Source organism: Bos indicus x Bos taurus, chromosome 7 (assembly GCF_003369695.1).
Source record: "Bos indicus x Bos taurus breed Angus x Brahman F1 hybrid chromosome 7, Bos_hybrid_MaternalHap_v2.0, whole genome shotgun sequence".
Lineage (NCBI taxonomy): Eukaryota > Metazoa > Chordata > Mammalia > Artiodactyla > Bovidae > Bos > Bos indicus x Bos taurus.
Genome location: NC_040082.1, coordinates 20,791,200 through 20,804,271, shown reverse-complemented (window position 1 = coordinate 20,804,271; position 13,072 = coordinate 20,791,200).

Below are 13,072 nucleotides of genomic sequence, written 5' to 3'. Positions count from 1 at the left end.
ATTTTCCAGTTATCTGTTTATAGACTGCCTTTTTCTTTCCTATTTTTATCATTTTAATTTCTTCTCTTATTTAATTGTGCTATAACACTGCCAATACAATTTTAAACATCAGTGCTAAAAACAAGTATCATTGTCTTATTCCTGACTTCACTGAAAAAGCCTCTGACTCTTCCTTTGCTGTGTAAAATGTTGGAGGAGGATGACACAATTATGCACATAGGTGCATATACATATTTCTACATTTAGATAGATAGATAGATATAGCTAATCTACCAGAACCATCTTAAGGGTTTTTTCTATTAAATCAGAAATGGAGGCTGAATTTAGTCAAATGCCTTTTAGCACCTATCTGTTCTGTTCTGTTCAGTCGCTCAGTCGTGTCTGACTCTTTGCGACCCCATGAATCGCAGCACGCCAGGCCTCCCTGTCCATCACCAACTCCTGGAGTTCACCCAGACTCACGTCCATTGAGTCAGTGATGCCATCCAGCCATCTCATCCTCTGTTGTCCCCTTCTCCTCCTGCCCCCAATCCCTCCCAGCATCAGAGTCTTTTCCAATGAGTCAACTCTTCACATGAGGTGGCCAAAGTACTGGAGTTTCAGCTTTAGCATCATTCCTTCCAAAGAAATCTCAGGGCTGATCTCCTTCGGAATGGACTGGTTGGATCTCCTTGCGGTCCAAGGGACTCTCAAGAGTCTTCTCCAACACCACAGTTCAAAAGCATCAATTCTTCAGCGCTCAGCTTTCTTCACAGTCCAACTCTCACATTCACAGATGAGCACTGGAAAAACCATAGCCTTGACTAGATGGACCTTTGTTGATAAAGTAATGTCTCTGCTTTTTAATATTATGCCTAGGCTGGCCATAACTTTCCTTCCAAGGAGTAAACGTCTTTTAATTTCATGGCTGCAGTCACCATCTGCAGTGATATTAGAGCCCTAAAAAATTAAGTCTGCCACTCTTTCCACCGTTTTCCCATCTATTTCCCATGAAGTGATGGGACTGGATTCCATATGTTAGTTTTTTGAATGTTGAGCTTTAAGCCAACTTTTTCACTCTACTCTTCACTTCTATTTATTACTAAGGAAGCACTAGTAATTACTTTACTCTAATATCTAAGCACTAGATATTACTTTACTTCTAGTTATTACTAAGGAAACGCTGTTGAAGTTACACTACTTTCTACCATCTGACCTCTTCTTTCTCCCAGTTTTTTCTCACGTATTCTATTCTTGCATTATCAAAGCATATAACATATACTATTATATCATTCCTATCATTTTGTGTGTTTTAAAATTTTCTTGGTACTATATTTATATCTATGTGTTGCTTACTACTGGTCCTTCTGCCCCTGCTTCCTGATGGTTAAAAGTGCATCTTCAAGTTCTTAGTCATTCTACACTTTTTATCTGAAACTTCAACATGTGAGATATATAGAGAGATATAGATATATATCACTCTCATATATTCCTTGGGAGAAGGCAATGGCACCCCACTCCAGTACTCTTGCCTGGAAAACCCCATGGACAGAGGAGCCTGGTAGGCTGCAGTCCATGGGGTCTCGAAGAGCCAGACACGGCTGAGCGACTTCACTTTCACTTTTCACTTTCATGCATTGGAGAAGGAAATGGCAACCCACTCCAGTGTTCTTGCCTGGAGAATCCCGGGGACGGGGGAGCTTGGCGGGCTGCCGTCTATGGGGTCGCACAGAGTCGGACATGACTGAAGCGACTTAGCAGTGGCAGCAGCAGCATATATTCCTTAGCTCACACTTTCTTGAGTATTGAGCTCTGCAATGTTCTGTAGCTGTTGACGATAACTATTGATAAGTCTGGTACAACCTGATTTTTCCTCTCATAAATAACTCAGACTTCTTGTCTAGTTAAGCAGAGGATTCTTTTATATTCCCAAAAGTCTAGTAATTTTATTATTCTATTTCTTTAAGTCTTAATATTAACCATTCTGGATTAATTTTCTGAGGTATATAACATGCAGTCTCAATACATAAATTCAAATCTTACATGATATAAGGATGTTTCCTTGAATTATAATTTTAAACATTTGCTATGTTACATTAATTTCTTTTCCTTCTTCAAGAATTAGATGTTTATGGATCTCCCTCATCTTCAATACTTATCATTTTCCCCTCTAGTCTGTCTTTCATTTTTCATTTATGTTTTCTTTTTTCTCATTTTCTCTGCCATACTTTTACCATGTTTCCATAGTGTCTCTTGTGCTTCTCATAATTTAGTCTGCATTTCTGAAATAAATGTATTCTTTTTCTTCAGTTTCTTTCCTGAAGGCTATTAAATCCCATTTTCATTTCCTATTGTCTGACCGTCTTTTCTCTGAGTTCCTTTATTTCTATTTCATGATTTTTGAACAGTTGCATTATGTGTGTGTGTATATATATGCATATATCTTTCCTTTCTAAGAACATTATTTGCACTTTTCTTCTGATTTTGGTGGTGTGTTCCTTGTGAGTTTTCTTCTGTTGCCAAGCTCACTTCTCTCTTTCCTTATGTATGTGGATGTAGCATTTTTACTTTTTTTATTCATCATTGAATGAGTTTCTTTTCCTTGGCTTACCTATTATCAGGAAAACCTGGTCGATGGGAGAATAACGGAGAGCTAAGAATATGGGAGAGGTAAGAATGCTTCCCAGTTTCTTAGGTAAAAGAATGTGCCTCGATCTTAAAGAAAGACGGTGTTTCCTTTATTATCTTCCACTGCATCTTTCCACAATTGTTCTCACTGCTTCCCCCACCCCTGATGCCTGGTCCTACTTGTTTTCAGGCCTAGCCTCAGCAGTTTTCATTCATAGTGGTCCCCTTCTTCTGAAGGGTGAATATTTGCTGATATTTTGTGTGTGTTCTGCTTCTGCTAGAAAAATCTTACTCCAAGTTCTTCCCCACAGTTCCTACCATTCTGCAGCACCTTTTGGTGTCCCATCCTATTCTGGTTTCATACGTTCTTTCCTCAACATATATTTTATCTCAAGTTTGTGGAGTGGGCTGTGGGGAGGTGTATTTTTTGTTGTAATCACTTGCTGTTTCAACGGGAAACCAGAATTCCTCTAGTAAAAATTCCTGAAGTTGTTATCTCTGCTGCTCTTACCTTGTGTTATCCAGGAGCCTTTAGTAAATTTTGATAAAACTAACATCCAGGACTCTGGAAAAATATGGAAAACTAAGAAGCATCTATGCTCATGTACAACATCAAACAGAAGGTTCAGAGCAGGTTTTCCAATCAATCTAAGGATGGTCAGCCATCCCAGACTAGAGAAAGCATTCTGAGTGGAGGAAGGCTAAAGTCAGAGTATAGATGCAGTGTGGAAACAGCCAAAATAACATATGATATGCTATTTATGAAACTAGTGGGCACATTCAGGAAACCCGACAAGTTCTTGTGGAGGAGAATAATAATAATAGAAGCAATAACACCTAACATAGAGTGCTTTCTTGTGCCACTATTCTAAGCAGCAGTTATCATGCATCAACTCATTTATCTAGCACAGCACTGTGAGATGGTTACTGCTCTTACCATGTTTTACAGATAAGAACACTGAGGCACAGAACATATGAGCAATTCACCAAAGGTCACACAGCTAGTGAAAGATGGAGTTGAAATTCAAACTCATTCTGCTCCAATGCCATGCTCTTGATTAGCATGTGATATATATCTGTCAATCTTTTTGAAAAAATAAAAATAAAAAAGACACCTTCAGAAAAGCTGATTTTGGGGCGGGGGGGTCTTAAATATAGGACTCTACTTCCTTCAGTTTCTTAGGACATATGCCCAAGATCAGATCAGATCAGATCAGTCGCTCAGTCGTGTCCGACTCTTTGTGACTCCATGAATCACAGCACGCCAGGCCTCCCTGTCCATCACCAACTCCCGGAGTTCACTCAGACTCACGTCCATCGAGTCAGTGATGCCATCCAGCCATCTCATCCTCTGTCGTCCCCTTCTCCTCCTGCCCCCAATCCCTCCCAGCATCAGAGTCTTTTCCAATGAGTCAACTCTTCGCATGAGGTGGCCAAAGTACTGGAGTTTCAGCTTTAGCATCATTCCTTCCAAAGAAATCCCAGGGCTGATCTCCTTCAGAATGGACTGGTTGGATGTCCTTGCAGTCCAAGGGACTCTCAAGAGTCTTCTCCAACACCACAGTTCAAAAGCACCAATTCTTCGGTGCTCAGCCTTCTTCACAGTCCAACTCTCACATCCATACATGACCACAGGAAAAACCATAGCCTTGACTAGACGGACCTTTGTTGGCAAAGTAATATCTCTGCTTTTCAATATGCTGTCTAAGTTGGTCATAACTTTCCTTCCAAGGAGTAAGCGTCTTTTAATATCATGGCTGCAATCACCATCTGCAGTGATTTTGGAGACCAGAAAAATAAAGTCTGACAGAATTTCCACTGTTTCCCCATCTATTTCCCATGAAGTGATGGGACGGATGCCATGATCTTCGTTTTCTGAATGTTGAGCTTTAAGCCAACTTTTTCACTCTCCTCTTTCACTTTCATCAAGAAGCTTTTTAGTTCCTCTTCACTTTCTGCCATAGGGGTGGTGTCATCTGCATATCTGAGGTTATTGATATTTCTCCCGGCAATCTTGATTCCAGCTTGTGCTTCTTCCAGCCCAGCGCTTCTCATGATGTACTCTACATAGAAGTTAAATAAGCAGAGTGACAATATACAGCCTTGATGTCCTCCTTTTCCTATTTGGAACCAGTCTGTTATTCCATGTCCAGTTCTAACTGTTGCTTCCTGACCTGCATATAGGTTTCTCAAGAGGCAGGTCAGGTGGTCTGGTATTCCCATCTCTTTCAGAATTTTCCACAGTTTATTGTGATCCACACAGTCAAAGGCTTTGGCATAGTCAATAAAGCAGAAATAGATGTTTTTCTGGAACTCTCTTGCTTTTTCCATGATCCAGCAGAGGCTGGCAATTTGATCTCTGGTTCCTCTGCCTTTTCCAAAACCAGCTTGAACATCTGGAAGTTCACAGTTCACATATTGCTGAAGCCTGGCTTGGAGAATTTTGAGCATTACTTTACTAGCATGTGAGATGAGTGCAATTGTGCAGTAGTTTGAGCATTCTTTGGCATTGCCCTTCTTTGGGATTGCAATGAAAACTGACCTTTTGCAGTCCTGTGGCCACTGATGAGTTTTCCAAATTTGCTAGCATACTGAGTCCAGCACTTTCACAGCATCATCTTTCAGGATTTGAAATAGCTCAACTGGAATTCCATCACCTCCACTAGCTCTGTTCATAGTGATGCTTTCTAAGGCCCACTTGACTTCACATTCCAGGATGTCTGGCTCTAGGTGAGTGATCACACCATCATGATTATCTTGGTCTTGAAGATCTTTTTTGTACAGTTCTTCTGTGTATTCTTGCCATCTCTTCTTAATATCTTCTGCTTCTGTTAGGTCCATACCATTTCTGTCCTTTATCGAGCCCATCTTAAGGGTTGGGAGTGACTAAAAAGGAGCATAGAAAACTTTTTGATTATGGTGGTGCTTATACACATGAACCTATATATCAAACTCATCAAACTGAACAGTTAAAATATGTGTATTTTATGTGTGAGAAACGTGTGTGCATGGTAAGTCACTTCAGTCATGTCTGACTCTGTGCAACCTTATGGACTGTAGCCCACCCGGCTCCTCTGACCATGGGATTCTCCAGGCAAGAATACTGGAGTGGGTTACCGTTCTCCAGGGGATCTTCCCGACCAAGGCATCGCACCCACATCTCTTACGTCTCCTGCATTTGCAGGTGGGTTCTTTCCCACACGTGCACCACCTGGGCAGCCCATTGTATGGGAAATACATTCAATAAATCAAAGGGAAAAATAACAACAGTCATTTTTCACTTATTTATTCAAAGACATTTCTTGAGTAAAGTTAGTATAATTACATATTTCGTTTAAAATTTGGACTTATGCCCTCAATCTTTCTCAGCATCAGGGTCTTTTCCAATGAATCTGCTCATCACATCAGGTGGCCAAAGTATTACAGCTTCAGCATCACTCATTCTAATGAATATTCAGGGTTTACTTCCTGGTTTGATCTGAAGTCCAAGGGACTCTCAAGAGTCTTCTCCAGTACCACAGTTTGAAATCAGCAGTTCTTCAGCTCTCAGTCTTACTTATGGTCCAACTCTCACATTTGTACTGACTATCCTTATAAAAAGAATACCAGAAACTAAGTCTGGAGTGAGGCCTAAGTCACCCCACTTATATGAGGAATCAGTTCAGTTCAGTCACTCAGTCATGTCCAAAAACTCTTTGCGACCCCAGGGACTGCAGCACGCCAGGCTTCCCTATCCATCACCAACTCCTGGAGCTTGCTCAAACTCAGGTCCATCAAGTCGGTGATGCCATCCAACCATCTCATCTTCTGTCATCCACTTCACTTCCTGCCTTCAGTCTTTCCCAGCATCAGGGTCTTTTCCAATGAATCAGTTTTTCCCATCAGGTGGCCAAGGTATTAGAGTACCAGCTTCAGCATCAGTCTTCCAGTTAACATTCAGGACTGATTTCCTTTAGGATTGACTGGTTGGATCTTCTTGCAGTCCAAGGGACTCTCAAGAGTCTTCTTCAACACCAGAGTTCAAAAGCAGCAATTCTTCAGTGTTCAGCTTTCTTTATGGTCCATCTCTCACATCCATACATGACTCTTAAGAGTCTTCTCCAAGGAGGAGTTGGTTGAATTTACATAATAATAGTAACATAATAACAATTATATGGCATTCCCTACAGACCAGGAGCTCTTCTAAGCAGTTTGTGTTATTAACTCTTAATTCTTAGAGGAGACAAAAATACATATGGAATAAGTCACTTTCACTTGTTCAATCGCTAAATATCTCCAAAATGGCAGAGGCTGATCCTAAGCAGCTCTAGAGTCCCTTTTAACCACAACATTATTTGGCCTCTTGTGGCTATTCACCAACTTACCAAGATAGAACGAAGTTTGAAAATGGAGGACTGATGTCTATTTTAAAGGAAGAAACCCTACTCCCAGTGGGTGACCTGCTTCTATTAACAGTGACTTGTTTAAACCTGGTAAGAAGCACTAACGTAGCTCCTCAATGAAGTAATGACAGTCCCTTAGTAGTCCTTAAGTGATGCTCTAGATATAAAGGGGAAAGCACAGGACATTCTTGGAACTAACTGGATATCATTGAGAGGGAGACCCTTCACCCATGAGGCGTAGGATAAGTATAAACCAAGAACCAAGCTCAGAACCATGCAGTAGTGGCCCCTCAACCACATGCCCATGCATCCAGGAGAAAACCTGCCTCTCATCTTACCTCACCTTACACTGTTTAACAGCACCTAATGATTTTCAAGGGTTTCCCTGGTGGCTCAGTGATAAAGAATCTGTCTGCCTAGCAGCAGACACAGGTTTGATCCCTAGGTTGGGAAGAACCCCTGGAGAAGGAAATGGCAACCCACTCCAGTATTCTTGCCTGGGAAATTCCATGGACAGAGGAGCCTGGCGGGCTACAGTCCATGATGATGCAAAATAGTCGGGCACAACTGAGCAACTAAACAACAGCAGTGATTCTCAAAACAGCTTCACTCCTATTGTGAGCTTACAGCAACCTGGTCAGGGAGGTAGGCCTTTACCATCCTCATTTCACAGGTTATGAGGCTTAACTTCCAAGCCATTAAGCAATCATGTAAGGTACATTGGAGAAGGCAATGGCAACCCACTCCAGTTTTCTTACCTGGAGAATCCCAGGGACAGAGGAGCCTAGTGGGCTGCCATCTATGGGGTCACACAGAGTCGGACACGACCGAAGCGACTTAGCAGCAGCAAGGTCACATGAAAAGGTAGACGGGACCAGAGTTTCTGTACCAAGATTCACGTTCTCATAGCACCTCACCAACACAGACATGTGAGAGACCATCCAAATACTTTCAAATAATAGAGCAATGAAACAAATAACTTGAACAGGCTTTCCTGGTTAGGTCTAAGATCAGCAGTCAGATATCCAGGAATGCCAGCTAAGTATATAGCAGCTCATGACTTCCGATTTCTTGTTCAGTAGAGCGATTATAAATTCATTTTGTTTTCTGCATATTTGCTTTTGAAGTCATCCATTCAGTCAGTAACAACTGGTATTAGGAGAGGGAGTGCCATGTTTGTTAACCAAACATATGCCTAAGTTTTCACTGGGGCAAAAAAGAGGCTTATATGGGTTAAAACTAGCTGAATTTCCATTACAAATACATTTCAGTAGATTAAAATAAGATGACCTAGACCCACACAAATAATCCACCAATGTGATCTTAAGTGTGATTCTATTAATAGTCTATTTGTAGAAAAACTTATTTTTAAAATGTATTAAATAACTCTTTTATTTTAAATTATGAACAAACACATTTAAATTTCTCAAGAAACATATTACTTTTTAGGAGATAATGCATTTATTTTTTAAGTCAAATTACATTTGACCAAAGCTTATGGATTTAATAATTTACTTTAAGATATATAGAAATATACCCCTAACATAGTTTCTTTATATATGATTAAACTTTCTAAAATTCTCATTCATTAATTTATTTATTTACTCAAAAACAGTTACTAAGTGCCTAGTATGAACCATTCTGGACATAAGAGATACAACAGTAAAAAACAAGCAAATTTTAAAAATCTTTGCCCTCGTGGAGATAGCATTGGGAGAGGAAGCAAAGCAACCAATCAAATGCAAGAAGGTAAAATGTATATTATAATAGATGGTGATAAATTCTAAGAAAAATAGTGAAGGAGGGAAGCCAGAGAGAGGAACCTGCAGTTTAAAAAGGGTGACAAAGGCATCCTGGCTTGACTGGGACTGCTGCTGCTGCTGCCGCCAAGTTGCTTCAGTCATGTCCGACTCTGTGCGACCCCATAGACGGCAGCCCACCAGGCTCCCCTTCCCTGGGATTCTGCAGGCAAGAACACTGGAGTGGGTTGCCATTTCCTTCTCCAATGCATGAAAGTGAAAAGTGGAAGTGAAGTTGTGCAGTCGTGTACGACTCTTCGCGACCCCATGGACTGCAGCCCACCAGGCTCCCCCGCCCATGGGATTTTTCAGGCAAGAGTACTGGAGTGGGTTGCCGTTGCCTTCTCTGTGACTGGGACTGAGGACGTATTAAAACTAGAAGTCCCACCTCTGAAACATGTTCAGGGAAAACATGTCACTCTAAGTCTAGAGTGAGTAGCTAGAAGAAGTATACTATGCAAATATTTGAGTAAAAAGAATATTCCAGATAGAGGAAACAGCAAGTGCAAAGACTGAGGCGGGAACATGCCTCACTTATTTAAGCAAAAGTAAGGACCAGTGTGGTGGGAGCTGGTGTGAGCAAAATGTGAGAGAAATGAAAAATGACCAGAAAAATTGACCACTAGCCCTACGGTCAGATGAAAATATGACCGAGTGAGGTGCTTCAGGAAAAAGCTCAGTGTCCTCAGCAGGAGAAAGGAATATCAACAGCACCGCTGCTCCTTACCAGGAAGAGACCTGCCCTGGATGCTAACTGCTCCCAGTTCTGACTTCAGTACTTCGGAGAAATCAAGAAGCAAAGGGGGATGAGAAAAGTATCTGGGGAAGGGAACAGACAGAAGTGAGCCTAGCCATAAGGAAAAGATCCCTCCCCAAAATTAATCTTCCTCAAGGAAATTTGAGGTTAAATCCTTGGATGTGCCTGAGTATTTATCCCATCTCTCCCTTTCTTCCTCTCTAATCCTGTTCAGCGAGGCTCCTTCTGTTTGTTGACAACTCAGGGTTTTAAAGTTAGTACTACCACCAGGCATTCCTGCTAATGGAAGAAGTCCAAATTCTATTTGGCCACGAATACAATTACACCCACAGAAGTATATTTTTGCTCCCAGCTTCAGTCTTCTTTTTGCCAGGTAGATAATTTATACAGAGCTAGAAAAAGATTGCTTGGGGGCAAATGACACAATACACTTGCCACAGACACAGCCTCCGTTTCTGAGACGGAGACATTAAGCAGTTCACTTCACTTTTCAACTCCCATTTCAGCATCCTTTTTAATTTAAATGGAGACGATATTTCTTTACCGTCTACTAGCACCAGAAGGATGTCATGAGGACACTTTTAAAATGCTTTCAACTACCCAAGATGAAAGATACTTTATGAGCATTATGTGATGCTTACACTGAATCTTCATTCTCACTAGCCCTATTTATGTGTCTCTCTTTTTTATTTTCAACAAACATAATCATGCAGTACACCCATTGTCTGCATACTTGGCAAAATTGCTAACTAGGCATTCGTGTGCTCCTTCAGGTGTTTCATCCATATTTATTGATAGTCATCAAATAAGCAGGAGTAGTGATGTAGCCTGTTTGCTTTTTTTATTTTCTTCTGCTCTAGTTGAAGACGAATTAAATTGTCTCTCAGATGTTATCAGCAGCTGTCAAAAAGCATACCTTACTCAAAGACTTATTTTGGATTCAGAAAGCACAAAATCATGCAACACATTCACTCCAGCAGCAAACTCAATAGTTATCTATAGCTGTTTATTGAGAGGCAACTATGAGTCAATCATCAAATTCTTAAGACTGTATCTGGGAGAATTCCCAGGAATGGGTAAACCACCATGTGACATATATGATTTCAAAGATGCCCAACAGTAGTAATCTGATTGCGTTTTCATTACATTCTCCTGAATGTATTTTCCTAAATGAAAGTGAAAGTGAAAGTCGTTGAGTCGTATCCGACTGTTTGTGATCCTATAGACTATACAGTCCATGGAATTCTCCAGGCCAGAATACCGGAGTGGGTAGCCTTTCCCTTCTCCAGGGATCTTCCAAACGCAAGTATCGAACCCAGGTCTCCCATATTGCTGGCAGATTCTTTACCAGCTGAGCCACCAGGGAAGCCCAAGAATATTGGAGTGGGTAGCCTAACCCTTCTCCAGCAGATCTTCCTGACCCAGGGATTGAATCGGGGTCTCCTGCATTGCAGGCGGATTCTTTACCAACTGAGCTATCAGGGAAGCCCAGACAGATGCCTCTAAACAACATGAGAGGACCCATTAATGGTCTCCAGGCCCTGCGTGGAGGCTTCACAGGTATTTTGAGCTACAAACACCCTCATAAGAGAGGGGAATTTAGGTTTGGGAGAGTCGGAAATAAGAGGATGAGAGAATAAGCGTAAGAAACACACTCGAAGGAGATTAAACTGAGTGTGTGAGACCCCTGCCTTATAGAAAAATGAACAAAAATGAAAATATTGTATTTAAAGGGTATTTTTAAAGTATTTGAAATCATTCCATTTCTAGAAATTGACAATTGATACCTTATAAGAGTTCATAATCCTTTAAAAATTGATCATGTGTGATTAACATGTTTGACTCTTCTGTTTTCTTTGTGTTTTTTTCTCTTTCTTAAAAAAGAGAGAGAAGAGTAAAATATTTTACTAGAAAACATATACACACACATGGAAAATAAGCAAAAAGTTTAAGTTCCTGTACCTCAGTCTTAAACTTGAGATTGTTGACATTTCATTTAACCCTCATATATATTGATTTTGTAATCTGTAAAAAGGTAATAGCATTGCCACCCTTCTCTTTTCACAGGGTACTCTATCATGTGAGATAATATATACAAAAATACTGAAAAATACGTCACTATTCAAATATTAGATGAAAATCATTATTATTTTTTTAGTTTTAATCTATTAAGTTTATTGTTCCTTCTGTCCATCACAGATTACCCTGAATGAATGTGCAAAAAAAAAAAAAAACAAACCTTTCACATTTGCTTATGTAGTAATCGTTGCACTCTGCCACTTCCATAGGAGAATATGTTTATCTTTACCCAGCCTCTGGCAAGCATATCACTCCACCCTGTGTAGCCAAAGGGAAAGAATAGTCCTGAATAAAAAATAAGGTTCAATCATTCAACAGACATACACTCCTTCTGTTTCAGTCATCTATTTGTCATGATGAGAAACCACAAAACTATACTTGCATAGGAAGTACAAAAACAAAATAAAGAATGGGGGAAGAAAAACCTGAGCAATCATCACATATTTTTCCTTTGAGGGAACATTCCTCAGTCTGTGTTTCAAGAAGGTATTTTTGTTAAGGATTTTTTTGTAGATTTCCCAATATGTAACCTTATAATGATGTAACCTGCATCTCTATAAATTATATAGCATGTGTCAGAATCAAATGCTCTTAAAATATTATAAAAGGTTGCTAAATATATTTTGCACATTCCTTCCTAACTCTATGTTATACAGTAATTGATACACAGCCCACAAAACATCTAAAAATACTTTTACAGCAAAATAAATGCCTGCAATTTCTTTCTACTCTATGGTAAATGTGGACCACAAAAACCAATGTAGAAATTCAAAAGTACAATTCAGGAAGTGAAGGAAAGGAAAGACAAAATAGCAGTCTCCACAACTCAGCATTTACTTCATCTCTGCCTAAGTACCAATCCAAGCATAGTTCAAAGAGTTAGAGTCCATTAGAATCATGCCCTTTTTTCCCCAGTGATATAGAAATGTTTTTCTCTCCAGTCAGGAAAATGAACTTAAATTAAGCCAATATGAAGAAGCAGCGCACAATTTGTGATCACACTGTCGCGTGTCTGTCCCACATGTAGTCTCCCTTTGATCTTCCTAACAGAAGGATGGTTTTCCTTAGGTATCTATGTCTCCCTTCCATGACTCAGGAAAGGATCCCCTGACTTCTCACCCTCTCTAAGTGTACTTCTCCACTTCTCCAGTAAACAGAAAATTGTGTACCTCTCAAGGCTGTTTTTGGTCTAAGATAGGAGGAATCCTAATGTACACAGATTAGACTGGCGGCAACAGCTTGATTCCATACTTGAGGCCAGGGGTCTCACTCTCTCTTTGTTGGATGTGAACAAGAAATCATTTAGCCCTGATAGTAACCACAAGGGAAAGAAACAGGAATAGGATGAAGCTGATGCTGTGTATGCTAGAGCACAGAGGCAGAAAAAACTTGGATCCTCGATGACTTCACACCAGACAACTGATGACAAGAAGTCTTACTCCTGACTT